Source organism: Lepisma saccharinum, chromosome 18 (assembly GCF_977018435.1).
Source record: "Lepisma saccharinum chromosome 18, izLepSacc3.1, whole genome shotgun sequence".
In the NCBI taxonomy this organism is placed as follows: domain Eukaryota; kingdom Metazoa; phylum Arthropoda; class Insecta; order Zygentoma; family Lepismatidae; genus Lepisma; species Lepisma saccharinum.
Genome location: NC_139246.1, coordinates 15,117,288 through 15,133,038, shown reverse-complemented (window position 1 = coordinate 15,133,038; position 15,751 = coordinate 15,117,288). Strand labels below are relative to the sequence as shown.

General features: G+C 37.4%; 1 long non-coding RNA gene across 1 annotated transcript; it reads left to right on the top strand.

The window, feature by feature from the left end:
* Nucleotides 1–1,870: 1,870 nt before the first annotated feature.
* Nucleotides 1,871–15,427, top strand: LOC146001875 (uncharacterized). The gene is made up of 5 exons (XR_014443619.1): nt 1,871–1,996; nt 4,263–4,370; nt 9,737–9,886; nt 13,284–13,375; nt 15,314–15,427. It is a non-coding gene; the product is annotated as an uncharacterized LOC146001875 (long non-coding RNA).
* Nucleotides 15,428–15,751: the final 324 nt, after the last annotated feature.

Below are 15,751 nucleotides of genomic sequence, written 5' to 3'. Positions count from 1 at the left end.
CCTGAAAAATCAAGTAAGGCAGTAGCTATTGTTGCGTAAATACGTACAAGAATTTGGAAGTAGTGTATTTACAGAAGATGGGTCAGTTCTGTGTGATGTGCGAAAAAAGAGTTTCAGCAGAGAAGAAATTTCAAGTTCCTCAACATGTCAATACAGCAAGACACAGGGAAGCCCTTCAAAGAAGATCGCGCAGTAAACAACAACTGCTTACTACCGCGTCCACTAATTCAACATCTGAATGCACAGTAAGTGATACATTCTATGTAGATCTGTGTTCTGCGTTTGTGAGTGCTAATATTCCTTTGTGGAAACTGAGCAATGCCCATGTACGAGGTTTCCTTGAAAAGTACACGGGAAAGAAGGTGCCAGATGAATCAACGCTACGTAGAAACTATGTGCCTGTTTGTTTAATGAGGTCATGGGAGAAATTCGGGAAGCGTTGAAGCACGAGAAAATATGGGTGTCTATCGATGAGACTATTGACGCGGCAGGACGTTGTGTTTGCAATGCTGTTGTTGGTGCAATGAAGGCGAGTGGTAAACCCTACTTACTGAATATCGAGGTGTTTGAGAAAGTGAATCATTCCACAGTTGCCAAATTCTTTAACGATTCGTTAACTTTGTTGTGGCCAAATCACATCCAGTATGACAATGTGCTACTGTTTGTTACTGACGCGGCCCCGTACATTGTCAAAGCAGCATCTGGTTTGAAAGTGTTGTATCCTAAATTAGCCCATCTGACTTGTCTTTCACACGGTCTTCATCGCGTAGCAGAAATAATCAGATATCAATACCCGGAAGTATTGTATCAAATGTAAAGAAAGTATTTGTGAAAGCTCCTTCGCGAGCACGTCTATCGCGAACTGGCGAAAAATGTTCCGTTACCTCCGCAACCGGTATTAACACGATGGGGCTCGTGGCTAGAAGCTGTGTCGTATTATGCAGAAAATTTCAATGAAGTGAAGGCAGTCATAGACTTACTAAAACCAGAAGACGCAACCGCTATTTGTGTCACAGAAATGTTTCTCTAGAAGTGGCATTGAGAAAGAAATTAAGTACATACACAACCACTTCTCGAGTATACCTGAAATTATTACACAGTTAGAGTCCCGTAATAATCCTTTGCAGCATTCACTCTCCTTGTTGGGCGAAGTATCGCAAACTTTGTCCAGTGAAACTCACGGTGTCGCCAAAATAGCGTCAGAAAAACTTCACCAAATATTAGACAAAATCCAGAGTACAGAACAATCTGTGACATTGCAAATGTACTGAATGGTGAAAATGTGCACTTGGAAGAGGACCTAACACAGGAGGAAGTTTGGTGTTTCTCACATGCACCAGTGACTTCTGCTGATGTAGAAAGGAACTTCTCGATCTACAAAACGTTTCTCACTGATAAACGCAGAGGGTTTACAGAAGAAAACCTAAGGAAGACGTTCATAGTTCATTGCAACAGAGGTCATTAAAATAAGATGTTTGGAAAGAAAATAATTGTTCATGCATATCTTAGTGCATATTTTTGATATTTTTCGTGCATATTTGCATGCATATTTTGCTGTTTGTTTGTGCATGGAAATCCGGGCTCTAGTCATCACAAACCACTGACGGATATCTAGCCCCAAAAAAACATTCACGATAGCCCCACAAACCATTGGCGGATAGCTCCAAAAACCATTCACGATAGCCCCAAAACCATTCACGATAGTCCCAAAAACCATTTCTGGCAAGGTTAGGTTAGGTTAGGTAAGCATAGTTAAAAAAAAATCCTCGTAAAAGAAATGCACGTTTGGAAACACTGACGAGACCGTGTGACTTTCGACGCTCTCGCCATCTGCACGCACACAATGGAAACAATGGCATAATATGGCAGGCAATGCAAGTTTCTTACGTAAAAAGTGATTAATTCTTATTCGGCAGCATTCAAATACGAAGTTTTTAGTTTCCCGTGAAAGAAAATACCTCCAAGAACGTCCAGAATGCTAAAGAAACTCATTTCAGTGAGTACTTTCTCCTGTAAATTTGAAGAAATCCTTCCGGACGATATCGCATATTTACCATTTGATATTTTATACATATCGTAGGTGTACTTGTCAAATATCTTTCATATTTTCCTCCTTTATTATAATTTATTGTTGCACATTCGACTTCATTCAATCACCCATTGTAATTATCTAACTTCTTATCTTTGTTCTAATCATCCTTTGCACCTTTCTACTTTGTCAAAAATAGCTTTTTCCCCTTTATGACTTGTGCTGCCATCTGTTACTGTCTAAGTCAAACATTTTCATTTTATTTCTCCTATGGACATGCAACAGAGCTAAAGACTAACTGTACTGAATTAGTGGAATAATTAGAAAGATAGACGACAATCTAGAAAATAATAATTAGAGGCGCATTACAAGGAAATCAAGTTCTGTATTACGTTACGATAGTAAAGTTTCTCATTCATGACAAAGCAATCACAATGTTTTGGATCCAGTGTCAATATGTGCTCAGGACAGTCGACGCTCGTGGCTTGCAGAATGATGTTTTTACGGTTCCAAGAGACACGTTTCCTGATTGGCTAAGATATTTGCACCTATATACTGAAATTGCAAACACCATTTGCGGTGGTGTATGGCAGAATATCATTTCAGAAGATAGTTCGTTGGTAAGTAGTAACTCCAATTCATAATCCATTATACACAAGCTTATTATCATCATTACTGTAGCAATTCAAGTAGGAATACATTGAAAGCCATATTTTTTTATCTACATTCTTAGATATAGATAATGTGTTAAGAACGTGATGACTCACGCAAAAAAAAAAACACCAAACAACAAAACAGTTAATAGAAAAGAAAAAAATACGCCATGATCAAGCAGGACTTGCCACCAATTTCACTGCCATCCATTAATATAAAAAAATAGATTTATAAAATATTAATAGCTATTGCATAGTCAACCGTAATTATTGTAATTCAAATGATTATGTTTAAAAATATATATTTATGCTGCATACGAAGCCAATTTATAAACATTATCTCTCCTTAAGCAGAATGAAATATTCAATTGAATGTAGGAGTGTGTCACTCTGCTTAAGATTCCAGTTAGCAGCGCCATCTTAACTTCGTTTCTTAGCCAAAACACAGAGAAGATAAGAACTTAATGCGCATGCGCTCAAGAGGAAAGAAACTTGTTTCCTGTTTTATCTAAATTAATAGGCACACTGTTAACTTTTAACTGCAGAATATTGTAAAATTTACGGTAACTTGTACCAGTGCATACAACTTCAGTGGGAATGATGTCATCATTTTTTGTGTTTTGTAAAAAATGACCAGCATGTAGCGTGCTAGCATATACTTTTTACGTATTATAGTTAGGGTGGTGTTCTCAAGGGGAAGGAGGGCGTTTGAGACAAAAAGAATGCCAAAGTATGTGTCAAAACAGATGAAATCCACTTTGACGATATTCCCTTGCGAAACTTCCGGACAAGCTAATGTTTTAATATTTGGCGTTGCTTTTCTATACGTCCCTGCAACCTGCATTAATACGAAGATGCATGCCTTAACCACAGCTCTAACGTAGGACTGTTTAGGAGCATAGTTGTTACATCTGATAGCATGGATGTCCGCAGGATTTCTTCCAGGGAGGGGCAAGGATGGTATTTTTTTTCCGGGGGGTGGCAAACAAGGCACATTTTGCCCAATAATAGTGTTGTTCCCTCAATACGCACTAACAACACAAATTCATATCACTGTCAAACCGATTCAAGTGTACTGAAACGATTTATTTTTAAACGAAAGGCGTTTTTTTAAAGATAGGGAAACAAAATAATAAATTAATGGGAAATACCCACACCTCACTTTGTAAGACTAACAAATGTTTACTTTAATTTATTATACGATGATACAGTTGCGTGAACAGTGAAAAATTCCAATGGCTATAGTTACACTCTATCCCGGGAAACTGTGGAGCAAGACCGAGCATAACGGTAGAGAAGAGGGGAAAGCAAGTGGGAGGAGCGATGCTGTACACGTTCCTGCAAAGACTGGTAGCAGCCGTCACTTTTTCCCCCTCTACGCAATCCAGTTCGTTCTCATGTGTTCATTAGTCGAGCTCTTTCGAGGCTTGCGCAGAGGACTTGTTTTCGTTTGCCTGCTCCAAAGATTCACGGGACAGAGTAAAGACAAACAGCCCAGCCCATAAATAACATTGTAAACACTTTATTGTTTGGGTTGACATTCAAGCCAATGCACACTTATTAACATAGTTTGTTTCCAGGTGGAGTTGCAATGCTAGGAAAGCTTTTGCTGTCGGCCGTGGTATTTTGTTATATTTTGTGGCCAACAGAGGCCGCTTCGCCTTATTCACATCGTGGGCATTCAACAGGTAATTATTATTAACTTATATTAGTGAAAATATTGCGTTATTTACAATGAAATTATCTTCCATATGTGTACTATTAATAGGTTATATAAAATTATGCACTTAGAAGAATTTTCGTTGTTGCCATATTTCAGAGCTCGCTTGTCTGTTCGTATCTTAATTTGTTCTTAAATTTCCGACCATGTGTTGGAAAATTAACAGTGACTCCTCTTTCTCCCCCAACGAGAAATCCTTATTGATGCAGTAGAAGCTCCAATAATGCCCTCCATGATAGTCAAATCCTATAGTAAATTACTTTGTGAAGCCAGGGAAGCCTTATCTTCAATATTCATTCATTCTTTAAAGGACAGAACTGTAAATTTCTGCCCCTATCGCAAACTTCCTGAGAGGAATATGCGTGTGTTTAAATATGTACAAACACACACAATATTGTAACGTCAATTTTATACCCCCACCAAAATTTATCTGAAGTTTGCGCTACTGTTTTAGTAATAACACCATTAAACCTTGTTTGCATGATAACCAAAAACTCAATATGCTGACCAAGGCAGAATTTATTTTATTTTAAAACATAAACTAAACGTTACGTTTCAACCTTCTAGCAAGGTCTTCTTCAGACTCTGTACCAAATATAAATGAAATAAGGTACAAAACAAGAAGAGATATATATGCACAAAAATCACTCCCCTCCAGACACAAGAGTATTAGAAAGTTGTTTATCTGGAACATTCCTTTCCAGGTGTTCCAGCAGGTGGCCTTCACCTGTCAACTGTTGTTTCACCTAACAGGCGATTTAGATAAACATTCTTTCATCTGGAAAGTGGTTGGACTCCTTATCTCACGCTCTTTTTCCTTATCCTTTCTTTCTTCATTCCTCTTCCTTCTTTTCTCCTTCTTCGTTCTTGTCCTTTCCACTCTATCTAGCACCTTCTTACATTCTTTGTTTATCTTCAGTCCCCCATTCCAGTTGTTACGTTCCCACCACTGCGGGGTGTGAGTGACTCGACTCTGTATCTTAACAGACACACGCAGCTATAGGAACTAGGTTAATTAATGACCCACAGCTCCTGTAGTCAGCAACATGAGCACTCCGTCAGTCCACACTGGAACCATCTCAGATGGGAAGAAGGGAAACTCGAACCATAGGATATGAGTTTTATCTAGTCTTTATTCAAGTAAGTTCATTTACGTACATGCGGAAACTATGGGCGCGAGACTGAGAAATCGGGTTCTTTAGGGTTTAGAAACGCGATAACTGTTTTAATTTCTTATATCCGATTGAGATCGTTCAAAGGAACTTTAATCAGTTATAGATAATTTCCTGCGGGGTGTGAGCGACTCAACACTAGGCCTGGTAACAGACCAACGCAGGAGCGGCTATCAGGAAACCACTAAACTTTACCATGAAATATCTGATTATTTATATCCGATTTCTGTACTCTCGAACCCCTGACTACTATCCGTGACAAATATATTGAGCCCTCTGTTTACGTGCTTGTAAAATTGTTCTCCGTGGGTAGAAAAAAGTCAAATATACCTCATTGGAGAGATTCAAGTATCTATTTTTTAATAAGCGTCATCTGAAAATTATTATTCTTTGCATTTTCTTATTATAATGAAAAATTCACTAAAAAGTGTAGCTTTTTCTTCCATTTTGCAAGAACGGGGACCTTAACATGATACACTTCATAATCTACTATTGATATGATATTGAGATTTTTTGTACTTGAAGACGGATTGTTTTTGCACCTATGTGGAAAAAGTCAAATGCAGATCTTCACTAGATTCTTCAAAAATTGAAATTTTAGGCAAACGTGCAATCTTGAAATGCATAACTGCAAATTCAATGAAATTATAAAAAACCGTTTATATGGCATGTGATCCAAATCCAGAAGTTTAACACGTGTATCTCAAGTATGACCAGAGATATAAATTATTATTGACCACTCCTAATATGGTAAACGCGCAGATGACGTATGGTGAGATGCGGCCAATCTCAGACTCCGCAGGCTGCAGGTGACTTCCACAGCGTTGCCGCCTCGCTGCAACTACACGGTCTGCGCTGCAGGAATACTACTGGAAGTGCGTTCCGTTGATCCGATTCAAAACATTGTGGCAGTGTAAAATAATGAATAAACAATTTGTCATTTTATGAATGAAATACATTTTATCTGAATACTTTAGTTTTGTTACATTTTCTAGCTTTCTATCCAATCTTTATACGAACATTATTTTCAGTCTCCTCTGTATAAAGAAAATCACGTGCCTGCGATGCATAGCAACTTTATAACAAAGGAAGACAAGAAAGAAAAAGTGCATGTAAGGGATCTTGTGCGAGTTCAGGCAATAATTCATGGTAGGAACACAAGATTGATAAAATAAAATTTGCATTCATCAATTACAGCATCTGAACAATGCTTCCCTGTGCACAACAATTCGCTTTGTAACCAAAACTTTCGGCTCACTTTCCGTGTCAAAGCTGCTGGCTGAACGCAGAGTTTCAAGAGCTGCCGGCGGCGTGTGGCAACAAAGCCGTCGTCGACGTAGCAACGAGACGAAAAAAGCGCGAGCCGGTTGCCAAGAAAAACAGTTCTGTCTGAAATTTTCAATTCACGGAATATGAGAAAAAAAGACATGGAGATTTGATTTTTATTCCATGCTCATCACTTGGATATGTTTTGCATCGCCATTGGGCTCACCATTGCCGAGATTGCAACACTGTTATTAAACATTAATTGTGGGTGTTCCACAAATAATAGCAACATTATATGTGGCTGAGATATGTCCATATAAACAAGCTTCAATCACAAGAAATTTCAATTTTTTACGACTGGTTTACAAGAAGCTACACACAATTGAATTCGACTTACATAACAAATACACGAAAAAACTACACTTTTACGAACATTTTTGTTTGAATCGAGAACAGACAGAGCTAAAATCAATGTGTGTTTCTTTTGCCTAAAAGTAGACACTTCTATCTTTCCAATGAGGTATATTTGACTTTATTCCTCCCACGGAATACAATTTTACAAGCACGTAAACAGAGAGCTCAATATTTTTGTCACTGATAGTAGTAGGTTATAAAGACAAAATATTTCTTCACTTACATTATAATGTGCAGTATTTACATAAGTTGAGTTTGATAAATAAATCAAATGGTTTTGATACATCTTATCCTGTTAACAAATACTTATACATTGATAAATATAAAATTTAAAACTTCCGCCATTAATTTATTACATAAAGGTTTGTACATCAACATCTTCTGAATTTTGATAGGCGTTCCTTCGATTACGTCATAATATTTCATTTATCGGAACAATCAACTCTACTCTTTTTTGTCAACATATCCTTTAATTTACAACCTTTAACTTTTCACCTTATACATTTTCTATTTCTTTCTTTATAAATGTTGCAATAAATTTATCAAAATAAGCAAGGCGTAACACAGTTCATTGTGTCTCCTTCCCCTTTCTTCTCTATTTCCTTGGCTTCCTTCCATTTTCTCACTAGTACTCTCTTCTCCCTTCCTAGCTGCTTAGCCTCATCCCACTCTATGTCATGTCCTGTTTCTCTCGTGTACTTAAATTCTTAAGATAATTTCCTTTAAATACATAGGTTTCATTTTTACACCCACGATTTATTGCATTCCATCGCCTCCAGAACCAAAAAATAAATTCATACACTGTTTACAATACACGTGCTTAAAAAATGACTTATACAGGGTGTCATTTTAATGGCGCCCACGGACCACGGAAACGTATAGAGGACATCATTCTCAATAACATTTTTCTCGTTGGTGCGTCGTTTCGGCGCTACAGTTGTTCAAAAAAGCCTGTTTTGCCGCCTGAATGCTGGCAACCACACACAACATTTGATTGCATTCGTGACGTCATATCCCGTCGTGAAGCGATGCGTTCCAGGGTTGCCAGGAACACACATATTCTGTGAAAAATGACATAGCTACAATCAGCCACATTATGTACCGTAAAACAAAACGAGAAAACTCGTTCTGTAATCTAACAGGAAGTAAACAAACGATACGAAAAATGGTAGAAAGAAAATCTAATTCAAGTGGAAATAGTCATATCGAATTTTGTCTCGGTTTACATGTCAAATATTTGCAAATCTAGTTACCAAGTTGGCATCTTCAATTTAGTCTATCCACTTCGTCCTTCTGATACTAGTTGTCTGTGACATACTGAACAGATGACAAAATATAAATGAAAGAACTAAAAATTCCAAAGGTAAACAACACATAATATAATGTATGTTCTGGGCATAATGAGGTAAGTGGCAGAAATAGTAGTATTAATACAAGCTCTCCGACGACTGTGTTTATCTAAGCACCGGATACACATGTAATAGTTTGCAACTGTGAACAAGTCAGTATATTCGCTACTGATTCATCATTAAATCGTTACTGTGGTTGTACGTGTTTTAGCCGTAATGTAACAACTTGAACCTCGGATTCTTTCGTTATGAGCACAAAAATACCACAAGGCATTTGGACACAAACCTGTAGACATCAACCTTGCAACGAGATTTGCAAATATAATTGACACGTAACTGGGCGTAAACAGCCACATGTAAGCTGTAAGCCCAATACAATTTATTGTTGTTGATATTTGACATGTAGGCTGAGACAAAATCCAATATTGACACTTCATTTTGAATACGTTTTTTACCATTTCTCATATCGTTGGTTCACTTCCCCTTCCCCGGAGATGACTGCTGATCTTCTGGCTGGTAGGCTATGATGTTCGGACTACTGGACGCGTTTCTCGCTTCGTTTTACAGCTAATAATGTGGTTGGTATTATGTCATTTTTCACAAAATTTGTGTGTTCCTTGCAACCCTGCCGTGCGCCGTATCGCCGCAGGAAATGACGTCACAGATACGATCAACTGTTGGGTTGGGTTGCCAGCATCCAGGCGGCAAAACGGTCTTTTTTGAACGACTGTAGCGCCGAAACGATGCACCAACGAGAAAAATGTTACTCAGAAAAGTTGTTTGTTTTGATGTCCTCTAAACGTTTCTGTGGTCCGTGGGCGCCATTAAAATGACACCCTGTATATTCGCAAAGTAAAGGTGTTATCCTTTTAAGAAAATGTAGAAGCATATTGTTCTTCACTAATATATAAGTTTGACCAAAGATGGGTTTATTGTTTGTATCTTCATGATTTTGCTACTTTAAGCTAATCGCCACGAGAAGATTGAAATATTCTTAGATAAAACTAATGGATCGACACTCACAAAAGGAACACCGAACAAGGACTTGAACCTTCAGTGCAAAGATCTCAACTGTTTGACCAACTTATCGTGTGTGTATTAAGTTCAATAATATATTTTTTTCTTGCATAAAGGCCAGTCTCACCCTGAGGGAAGGACGTGCAGTGACATCAACTGCCCCCCTGGGAGGTCCTGCGTGTTCGTTCATCTACCCTGTCAACGATCCCCATGCATTCCTGTCCCCACGTGTGGACGAAAGCATAACTTATTTTGACAAACAACAGGTAATATTCATTATTTGAATGCAAGAGTTAAAAATGTTAATTATTCTTTAAGTTTTTGTAACAATTTCTTAGAACGAAACATAGACACGACACATACACAAACATATGCGTATGTACGTATATATATATGTGTGTGTGTGTGTGTGCGTACATACACAGAGAGAGGAAGAGCCGGCCAGTCGTAGTGATGTCTACCCCGAGTAACGCCACGCTTCGCCACTGGTCTGTCTCATTGTGACGCTACTGAGCCGATATGAGAATCGTAAATAATTGCCCAGTTATAAAAAGAGAGACATAGAAGAAGCATAAATAAATAGATGCATGAACATTGATAGACGTAACATAGAAAAATGGATAGAAAAGGAGAGAGGGAAAGATAGAAGGAAAGAAAATACAGAAAATGGAAAGCGTAAGAGATAGAAAGAGGAAAGAAAAGAATGATACAAGGACATAAATAAAAGAAAGAGACAGGTAAATAAAAATGATAGAGATAAATAGAAGAGGAAAATTAGAGAAAGAAATAGAAGAGGAATATGAGAGAGAGAAATAGAACAGGAAAATAAAGAGAAATAGAACAGGAAAAAGAGAGAGGAATAGAAGATAAAAATAAATGAGAGAGAAATAGAAGAGGAAAATAAAAGAGAGGTAAATAGAAGAGGAAAATAAAAGAGAGAAATAGAAGAGGGGAAATAAAAGAGAGAAATAGAAGAGGAAAATAAAAGAGAGAGAAAAAGAAGAGGAAATAAAACAGAGAAATAGAAGTGGAAAAAAAAGAGAGAAATAGAAGAGGAAAATAAAAGAGAGAAATAGAAGAGGAAAATAAAAGAGAGAGAGAAATAGAAGATGAAAATAAAAGAGAGAGAAATAGAAGATGAAAATAAAAGAGAGAGAGAGAAATAGAAGAGGAAAATAAAAGAGAGGTAAGTAGAAGAGGAAAATAAAAGAGAGAAATAGAAGAGGGGAAATAAAAGAGAGAAATAGAAGAGGAAAATAAAAGAGAGAGAAAAAGAAGAGGAAATAAAACAGAGAAATAGAAGTGGAAAATAAGAGAGAGAAATAGAAGATGAAAATAAAAGAGAGAGAAATAGAAGAGGAAAATAAAAGAGAGAGAGAGAAATAGAAGAGGAAAATAAAAGAGAGAGAGAAATAGAAGATGAAAATAAAAGAGAGAGAAGTAGAAGAGGAAAATAAAAAAGAGAGAGAGAAATAGAAGATAAAAATAAAAGAGAGAGAAATTCCGAACAAAATTCTCTGGATGGGCCACTGCATAACCTCTTATCTTTAAGTCTACCAGAAAGTCAGTAACCGGTTGATAGAATAAAAACAAATTAGATCCGATTTGCGTCTGTTTATCCTCACTGTTAACACGCGGCAAGGTCCTTTCCAGCAAACTCTATTTGAATCTCCACATCACGCTTCCTCGAATCATAGACGCGCTAATAGGAGACCATAATTCTATTACGTCACGATTATTGTGCTAATGCGTTCTAACCAGGGGACAAGAAAACGCCTTGAAGCTATGCACTCGGTCAGTTCTAATAAAGACATTGTTAGGTGCTGTGCTAGTGCATTATAAGGAAGAGGAACACTCTTGGTCCAAGATCAACAGGTGAGTCTGCTCAGATAGTGCATATTTTGCTGAAGGTTAAGGGTTCGAATCCTATAATTCTGCCGCGATATGACCATGGGCGGAGTTTGAGCTTTTGCTTTGGGGGGGCCAGACCCTGGGAATATCCCCTAGTTTATGAGGGGTCTGGAGGTCTTCCCTCGGAAATTAAAAACAAAAGCAACTTAAAAGCACTAAGTTCTAGGCCTTTTAGATTTGAAAATGTTAAATTTCCTCGCTTAAGTAAACAAATATTAATTAGTATATTGGTTGTCAGTTTAAAAAGAAGCAAAACAGTACGATTATTGCATTTCATTATTTTTTTATTGATAGAATACTCGTATCACTTTAAAAAAGTTACGGTACAATAGTAAGCTTCAGATATTTTAGAAAATTTAAATTGAAAAGTTGTTTTGATGCCTCAGCAGTAACTGTTGACTCAACACAAAATCATTTTGCGTTTTTCTTTCTTCAAACTGTACACATCAATCAGATCGTCTAAGACCCGCTTATTGCGGCGCAATTACCGCACGTGCCATCATTCAAAACGTCAAGATTTGCTGTATGGCTTCATAACAAAAATGTAGTAACTGAACTTAATCATATGTTATCTTTTTAGTCTTTTTTTTAAAATGGGGGGCCAGGCCTCCCCTGGCCCTTCCAGAACTCCGCCTATAGATTTGACACCAGGGATTCCGGGTTCGAATCCCGGCCTGGACGTGGGTGTTCTTTGTGAGTGTCCTTATATCAATTTCATCATATCCTATAACAGGGCCTCCCCGATGAAGCAGTGGTAGCGTCGTCGCCTTGTAATCAAGGGGTCCCGGGTTGGAGGCTCATAGTGCTTCGGATCCCACTTTAAACTGTAGGTCCAGTCCCGATTAGCCTTACTGTGCATAAAGTGGACTTAAAACACCAATCGATCATCACTCATCCTCATCTGCCGACCACCGTGACAGAGTGGTTAGCAAAACGCAGCACACGGGTCACAGGTTCGAATTCCGGCTTGGGCATGAGTGTTCATGAGTGTCGCTTCATCTCTTAAGGCATCAGGACACTAAGCGCATACCCTTGAATGTATGCGTGTGGAGGAGGGCTTACTTAGGGGATTCACCCTTTTATCTATCCCTTATGGACACGTATCTAGAAATATATTTCGGGGGGGGGGTTCAAACCAAATGTCTCAGAAATAATAATAATATTAAAATTATAATAATCGTATTAAATTAATGACATTAATTAAATATATCAATTAATGAATATTGTATTAAGTATTATTACACGAATAGGTAAAAAGACGGTATACGAATAGAGATATAACACGACATGTTCATTATCTACCTTACGTGCAGATGATAGCCAAAATTTGAAAAAAAAAAAACTGCCCTGGTTAAGAAATTAATGTCAAATAGATAAGAAATTGAATATTTATTGAACAACAAAGAAGGATGTTAGATCCAATAGACGGAAAGTAAAGTTCTTGATTAATATTTTATGCATATCATTATAAGTGGTAGTGTGCATACATTTTCTTTGGAACTGTCCTTCAAAACGGTATGATCCAATATAATAATTAAACCTTGCCTTCCAAGTTCATAGGAAATATTTAACCTTCCAGTATACACTAAATGTTACAAAGGTATATTTTCATTATTTAATTTCAGTACCTGGTAAGTCTTTCGGGAGGGGGGGTCCGGATCCCCTTCCCCCCTAAATATGTCCTTGCTTATGGAGTTTAGTTTATGAAAAATATATGTGCATACCGATTAATGAACAATTATTATCTTACAGCATTTTCAGTATGGGTATCTACGCAATACTTCTCACATCCTTATTACTAATTGGAGTGTCACATATCAGATGTTTACCATATCCTTATACAGGTAAATAACGATTCTTATTGGTTACTTATTCACAAAGCGTTGGATTTCTTAACTTATATAATAGCTAGCTGTTGGTTTGCGTAAAATAGGCTAACCACTATTTCAATATCAGCAATTGTAGGTGCGATAACATTTAAACAAGAGCTTTATTATAATACTGGCGTATTGACAAAAAGTAAAGAGAACGTCAAACCGTAAAGATTCCTTGAATAAACATAAAAATACTGAACTATTAGTATAATATTCGAAACTTCAGATAGAAATAGCTATCGGCTAGAATTTGTAAACAAAATTTGCTGTTTCTTTTAACACCACTTGCTTACACTAACGATCACATCAGTGTGTCGCCAAAGAACATTATGAGAACGAAGTTTTGTACTACATTTTAAGTAATTTTATTTTGTACAATTCACGAAATATAACTTTTTAACCTTTTAACTCCAGATATTACTTAACTCGCTGCTTTATTCTTCGTTCAAATGCTCTGTGTCTGTACTGGAAGTTAGTGTGAGATTTTATTGTATATTGTTTATCTCTTGTAATAATTGATCACATACAATGTATAGAAGTGACACATATGACTCAAGACTTGATTGTAATTTGTATTGAAATTATGCCTGGACGCGTCGTATGTCTTTTTGCAGCAAGTCCTGATCAGATACCTTTTTACATGCAACTTCATTATTGATAGGAATACTACATACTTGATATCAACATAGCACACACGCTATCATTCTATTGCACTTATTCAGAGGCGTCTCGTGAAGTCATGCTGCGCATGCGTCAATTGTGGGAAAAAGGACAGCTTGCTCTGCGACGACATTCATGAGCATTTCTACATTCTAATTTCTTCATATAGGAGAAGTATTTATTTTACACGAGAGCGCTGAACTAAGCTTATATTACATTTCTTGGATCTGAAGTGACGCGTGCGTCAATTGTGGGAAAAGAATTATTACTTTCTTTCACTTCAGATCCAAGAAATGTAATTTAAGCTTAGTTCAGCGCTCTCGTGTAAAATAAACACTTCTCCTATATGAAGAAATTAGAATGTAGAAATGCTCATGAATGTCGTCGCAGAGCAAGCTATCCTATTTCCCCACAATTGACTCATGCGCAGCATGCACCGCATGCGTTCACGAGACGCCTCTGCACTTATTACACTTGATCCACACGCAGGAGGAATACATTGAAACAATGTTAGTTTTCAGCCTATTGAACACACAGTTGGTTCTGTGGTGTTGATATTATCCATGACCTATCAATGATGACTAGGGAAAGGATTTTAAGATCGGAAAAGGTTCCGAAATGTTTTGAAAAAAGAGCACAAAAAAAGTGCTGATAAAATGTCTTTATTTAACGCTCTCTTTTTCTGTGCCTTCTGTATACAATGCGCGCGGACCGCAGAGAGAACAATGCGCGCGGACCGCAGAGAGAACAGTCGTTCTGCCGAATAGGTTTCGTTGAAGTTTGTGTTTTCCCTCGCGGGTTTTGCTACATTATCTTGGGAAATATTGGGGTTGCAATGATTATATTATACCATTTTATAGCTCTCGTTCTGCTCTACAAAATGAGACTATAGGATCTTATGTAGCTGCTCAAGAAGAGTGAAAATAATTTACTTTTCTGTCCAAGTTTTTAACAAAACATGAAAGAAAAGGAAGGGAAAAGGTGTTGAAGCATCAAAGAGAGGGTTAAAAGGGGATACATGTGCTAATCTCACAAGAAGGGGCAACAAAGTGTGTTCATTTTACTTTATTTCGTGTCCTAAAATACATATCTCAAGTGATCGGTATGAAAACAGCTATATTTTACATTCAAATCCGTTCCCTAATTATGGCGTTGGGTGAAAACAGTCTCAGGTGTAACTAAACCAGTACACATCTCTCACGGAATTAACCATTGATTCTATTCCTGTTTTTCCTTGTTATTTTTCAGAAAACTGTGAAACCAAGAGGTGCTATTCTGGTCAGTACTGTGTGATGGAGCAGTATCCATGCTTTAGCTACCCATGCCCAAGCTTTCCTACATGCAAAAACTATACACGAACAGGTGAGAGTTGCATAATACAGGGTGAGGCAGTCAAACGGGAAGATTTAAAAAAATCACAAAAATATAGAAAGCAAATATTAGTTAATTTTTGAACATGAATGTATTGTACATGAGTTGAAATTGCTAGTGCACCTGAAAAATGTTCATTTTTTAATATGGTGTCAGTAAGATGGCGTCCTTGGTTTTGCACACATTGTGGGAGTCTCAGAGTAAATCCGCCCATGACGTTATGCTGACATATTGGTAACCTTTTTCCTGCCTGTCCTCGATGACTATGACCCAGATGAAGAAACACTCTTCCAGCAAGATGGTGCAACTAGTCAT